The sequence below is a fragment of the Otolemur garnettii genome, unplaced genomic scaffold (genome assembly GCF_000181295.1).
Source record: "Otolemur garnettii isolate 467f Iridium unplaced genomic scaffold, OtoGar3 scaffold00324, whole genome shotgun sequence".
NCBI lineage: Eukaryota > Metazoa > Chordata > Mammalia > Primates > Galagidae > Otolemur > Otolemur garnettii.
Window position 1 is genome coordinate 438,066 of NW_003852719.1, and position 6,015 is coordinate 444,080.

Here is a 6,015-nt window from a genome sequence, read left to right on the forward strand (position 1 = left end):
TATTTTATTTTTAATGTATTTCTATTTAAAGTATATTTATAGGTAGCTAATATTTTATTGAGTGTATGGAGTGTCCTGTGTCTTTGGTATTATAGAATCTACTCTCTTGTCTCTCACAGTAGGGTTTGGAAGTGAATAAATAATTTTTAGATGTTGGCAATGTTGGCATGTAGACTTATTTGATTTCATCATGGCATGTCTAGTGGTGTCTTGTATGTAATGCTTATTTAAGATAACAGTGGCCATGGTCATTTTTTACTTTTATTACTTGGTGAGTTTTTTTTTTTTTGAGACAGAGTCTCACTATGTCACCCTTGGTAGAGTGCAGTGGCATCACAGCTCACAGCAACCTCAAATTCTTGGGCTTTTAGGGATTCTCATGCCTCAGCCTCCCAAGTAGCTGGGACTACAGGTGCCCGCCACAATGACTAGCTATTTTTTTGTTGCATTTGTCATTGTTGTTTAGCAGGCCTGGGCCAGTTTTGAACCCACCTGACTTGGTGTATGTGGCTGGCACCCTAACCACTGAGCTATGGGTGCTGAGCCAACTTTTTGAGTTTTTGACATGGAAATAATAGCTATGATTTAAAGAATTAATTTTGGGATTCTAAGGTATTTTATTTGAAAATTAATCAGTGAGGAAATGGACAGGAATGTAGGCATATTTTGTATATAGTAATATAGATAGTAATAGGACTAACAGGAGGACCTCCCCCACTCCCCTCAACATGGCTTTTGTTGTGTTTTAGAGCCATAGTGTTTGTATTTTTTTTTTTGTTTTTTTTTGTTTTTTAGAGATAGAGTCTCACTTCATTGCCCTCGGTAGAGTACTGTGGTGTCACAGCTTACAGCGACCTCCAACTCCTGAGCTTAGGCAATTCTCTTGCCTTGGCCTCCCGAGTAGCTGGGACTACAGGCACACACCATAACGCCTTGCTATTTGTTTTTTGTTGTTGTTGCAGTTTGGCTGGGGCCAGGCTTGAACCTGTATTTTAGTGTTAAAGAATTTTTTCTTTGAGTTATGTTTTTATTAACAGTTTGCATTTTTAAATTGGGCATTAGTTGACAAATTAAAATAATTGGCATTATTTTTGAAATTTTGGCATTTATAGTCATGTCTATGTAAGATGTTTAGCATAATTTGATTTTGTAAGTTTTTGTAACTTGTCTCAATTTTGTATTAATAGTGTTCTTAGCTTGAGAAGTAGTACGTAAAGCTTTGTTATAGTATAGGCCAAGTGGCTAATCTGAATAGAGCCCACCTCCAATGAGACCCTGTCCTGCGTCATCATCTTTGTCATTGTGTACTATGCCCTGATGGCTGGTGTGGTCTGGTTTGTGGTCCTCAGCTATGCCTGGCACACTTCCTTTAAAGCCTTGGGCACCACCTACCAGCCTCTCTCAGGCAAGACCTCCTACTTCCATCTGCTCACATGGTCACTCCCCTTCGTCTTGACCGTGGCAATCCTTGCTGTGGCCCAGGTGGATGGGGACTCTGTGAGTAGCATCTGTTTTGTTGGCTACAAGAACTACTGATACCGTGCTGGCTTTGTTGGCCTGGTGCTCATTGTGGGAGGCTACTTCCTCATCTGAGGAGTCATGACTCTATTCTCTATCAAGAGCAACCACCCAGGGCTGCTAAGTGAGAAGGCTACTAGCAAGATCAATGAGACCATGTTGCATCTGGGCATTTTTGGCTTCCTGGCCTTTGACTTTGTGCTCATTACCTTCAGCTGCCACTTCTATGACTTCTTCAACCAGGCTGAGTGGGAGCGCAGTTTCAGGGACTACGTGCTATGCCAATGTGACCATTGGGCTGCCCACCAAGAAGCCCATTCCTGACCTTGAGATCAAGAATCGCCCTAGCCTCCTGGTGGAGAAGATCAACCTGTTTGCCATGTTTGGAACCAGCATAGTCATGAGCACCTGGGACTGGACCAAGGCCACACTGCTCATCTGGAGGTGTACCTGGTGCAGGTTGACTGGGCAGAGTGATGATGAACCCACATGGATCAAGAAGAGCAAGATTATTGCCAAGGCCTTCTCCAAGCACATGAGCTACTGCAGAACCCAGATCAGGAGCTGTCCTTCAGCATGCACCCCATCTCACATGATGGGCCTATGGCAGGTTTGGCCTTTGAGCTCAATGATCCTCAACTGATGTCTCTTCTGCCTGGACCCTTCATGTTACCAAGATGATGGCTCAGAGAGGAGCCATACTGCCCCAGGATGTTTCTGTCACCCCTGCGGCAACCCCAGTGTCCCCTGAGGAATATGCCAACCTGTGGCTGGTAGAAGCAGAGATCTCCCCAGAGCTGCAGAAGTGCCTGGGCTGGAAGAAGGAGGTATGCCCCCTGGGGCCACCCTCAGAGCTTCACCATGCTGCCCCTGCCTCCAGTTCTGTTCCTGGACGGCCTCAGCTGCCCCAGCCGAAATGTCTGGTGGCAGCAGGCACCTGGGGAGCCAGTGAGCACTGCTGACAGGGAGCCTGGGCTCTGGTCTCCAACCCATTCTGCCCAGAGCCCAGGCCCCTCCAGGATCTGTTCCTGACCAGCCGCTGGCGGGGTCTGGGGCCCATTCATTCCTGCACCAACCTGATGGAAGCAGAGCTTATAGATGCAGACTTGGACTTCTGAGCCTGTAACTGGAAAGATAGGAACAAATATATCTCCAGGCTCTTCCTTCTCCATGGGAGTGCTTCCCTAGAATCTTGTCTTCCAGAGAATCTGTGGGCCAGGGGGCACTGCCAGAAGAGTTCTGTATGTCTGGCTCAAGGCAGCAGGACTGTAGGAAAGAGCCTAACATCTCCCTGGTGGGCTAAGGGCCCTTGTTACTTCCCTGTCATCTGGAGTCTGACTGGTAGCATCAGTCTCCAACAGGGTCATGGGGTATACAGAGCTTATGCTGTGGCAGTAATGGAAGAGGCAGGGGTGACACTACCTGGAGTGCTCTGTGATATCCAGGGAGGCAGCCAAGCCTATGTCAAATGAGGGCTGGCTGCCCATTTCTGGTGGATGAGTGTCCTATCCTGGCACTCTCAGAGCAAAAGTCTTAGTTAAGATTCTTAACTAATGTCATATTAGGCATTATACAAATGAATAAGGAGATACATTTGATAGGACTGAATAAATATATATCACTATGGCAGGTATTGGGGAGATAGATTTTGTCATTTGAGGTGAATTTTATTGATATTGCAACACATTTTAAAAGTACAGCTTTACAATGAAATTTGAAAACCATGTATAAACAAGGTCACATTTAATACAATATGAGCAACATATCTCCAAAGAATGTAGCCTTTGTAGTCAAATACAGCCTGAGAACACACCATTGGACTTACTTTGATAACCCGGGAGATAGTTTTTGAATATATTTAGTAGGTGTGTCTGCTGAGTGTTGTCTGTTTGGTATGTGGTGTAGGAAAGGTGTAAGATGTCTAATAGTGTAGGGCCTGCCACTGTTAAGTAAAATCTGATGTATTTCTTACAGTGTGAATTAAATAAGTTGATATATTTTTATCTCAATGGAAAGGTAGAATGTCTATATTTTGAGAAATTATTACAGTCTAAATTGATTAAGAAGATGGAGGGAGGTATCCTTTTAACTGGAGTCTTTTTTTTTTTTTTTAAGGGTCAGTCTCACTTTGTTGCCCTTGGTAGAGTGCCATGGCATCACAGCGTACAGCAACCTCCAGTTCTTGGGCTTAGGTGAGTCTCTTGCCTCAGCCTCCCAAGTAGCTGGGAGCACAGGTACCCACCACAATGCCCAGCCATTGTTTTTTTTGCAGTTTTTGTCTGGGGCTGGGTTTGAACCTGCCACCTCCAGTATATTGGGCCGGCGCCCTTCTCCTTTGAGCCACAGGCACTGCCCACACCTGGTAGTTTGGCCAGGCCGGGTTTGAACCTACCACCCTTGGGGCCAGCCCCTACCTACTGAGCCACAGGTGCTGCCCTTAACCGGAGTCTGTTGTCTTTTTTCTCTGTTACAGCCCATGAATTCCAGTCAGGCATTTGAGGGTAGTTTATTTAGGGATATTGTTATTTTAATTATGTGTGTGTGTGTGTGTGTGTGTGTGTGTGTTTTTGAGACAGAGCCTCAAGCTATCCCCCTGGGTAGAGTGCTGTGGTATCACAGCTCACAGCAACCTCCAATTCCTGGGCTCAAGAGAGTCCCCTGCCTCAGCCTCCCAAGTAGCTGGGACCACAGGCGCCTGCCACAGCACCCGGCCATTTTTTGGTTGCAGCCATCATTGTTGTTTGGCGGGCCTGGGCTGGGGATTTGAACCCGCCACCTTAGGTGTATGTGGCTAGCGCCCTAGCCGCTTGAGCCACAGGCGCCGAGCCTTAATTGTGTGTTTTAAAGAATTTTTATTGTAGACTAAATATTTGGTTAGTTTTGGGGGACCTTTTTGACATGTTATTTGTTTATTGGGAGAAGTCTTCTTCCTACGGTCTTAACTATGCTGTTTAAAAAATTATTTTTAATATGACATATGACTATATTTGTCTGTCAGACAGGCTTTGGGACATTGATTAGTTTTTATTTTAGGGAAATTTTCTTGTAAGGTCTTGATTAGTTCTATTTTATGTTAATTTAGTATGACAATTTAGTATGATAACTTAGGCTTGTCTGACTTAAGTTAGTTAAAAATAATTAAAATAGTTTAGTTGTATCTGTCACCTGTGCTGCTCATGTCTCATTAACTGTCTAACTTAATATTTTTTCTTTGATTTGTAGAGGCCAGTTCTTTGGGAAATAGGTCATTGACTGTTTTAACTGTCTTTTTTGTTGTTGTTGAAAAGGGAGCAGTGTGAGTAGTGAGCTTTGTAATCAGCTCTCATCAGAACAGGAGTGGATGTTTGTCTAGAGCAGTGTTTTTCAACATTTTTTTATCTCATTGCACACTTGAACCGATAGTTAAACTTCCGTAGCACACTCAAATTATGTTGATCAAAACACAAAAGAGTAAAATAAAGAATATGTTACTGTGCTTTGAACTTCTTTCAAGAATAATTTAATCAATGATCTTTAAAAATTTTTGTGGCACAACTAAGATGCTCTCATGGCACATCAATGTGCCACAGTGCACCAGTTAAAAATCACTGGTCTAGTGGTTGTTTTTATATGTGCTATGTTTTGTTGTTTTTGTAAATGGTGGTGGTGACTAGAATTTGTAAGTGGATGGTCTCTAAGTGGGAAGAAATAAATTTGGCTGTGTAGTTGAAAATATAAGTTTGAAAATTAAAATTGGTTAATATTTGGTGTTTTTTTTTTAATGCAGTCCCTATTTGGTGTTTTTTAAAACTATCTTTTAGTATAAATGGAAAAATTAAGTCCTGGAATAGAATGTAAATTAAAAGAAGTCATTTTTAAAGAATATGCCCAGGTACTGTAAGAGTCAGACACAGTAGTGTTAATTAGGAAAGAAAAGTAGCTGGTGGTTAAAAAAGTAAAGAAGACCTCCTGTTTTGTTTAGTTTTAAATGAGCAGTTGACCTAGGGTCTTTTGTTGAGCATTGCCATTTTATTCTGAGGACATTTATAACATAGCAACCACAGTTTTTAGAAGGTAAAAAGACAGAGTTTAACACATTTTCTATTTAAATTTTATAGTGGCAGATTAACTGTGAGTTTTGAACTTTTGATATATTTATTTATTGGTTTAAATATGTGTAAAGAACAGAAATCTATGAGTCTTTAAATATAAGACTTGTAAATGGAGAACAGAAAACTTTGTTGTTTTAATTAGTTTTTTATTAGAGTTAACTTAGCACTATAAAATTTTGAAACTTTTAAAATGAACTTTCATAACTTATGTGAACTATTTTTGACATGTTTAAGTCCTATTTTGGTCCTAAATTTAAAAAAATTATTAATTATTTTAGGATAAAAAGTTTTTATGTAAGATTTTTCTTAGATAATTTTTTTTTTTTTTTTGAGACAGAGCCTCAAGCTGTCCCCCTGGGTAGAGTGCCATGGCATTACAGCTCATAGCAACCTCCAACTCCTGGGC

The 6,015-nt window shown here is 41.7% G+C and overlaps 1 pseudogene; it reads left to right on the top strand.

Moving 5' to 3' along the window:
• Positions 1-2,636, top strand: part of LOC100950806 — a 10,955-nt pseudogene extending 8,319 nt beyond the window's left edge.
• Positions 2,637-6,015: the final 3,379 nt, after the last annotated feature.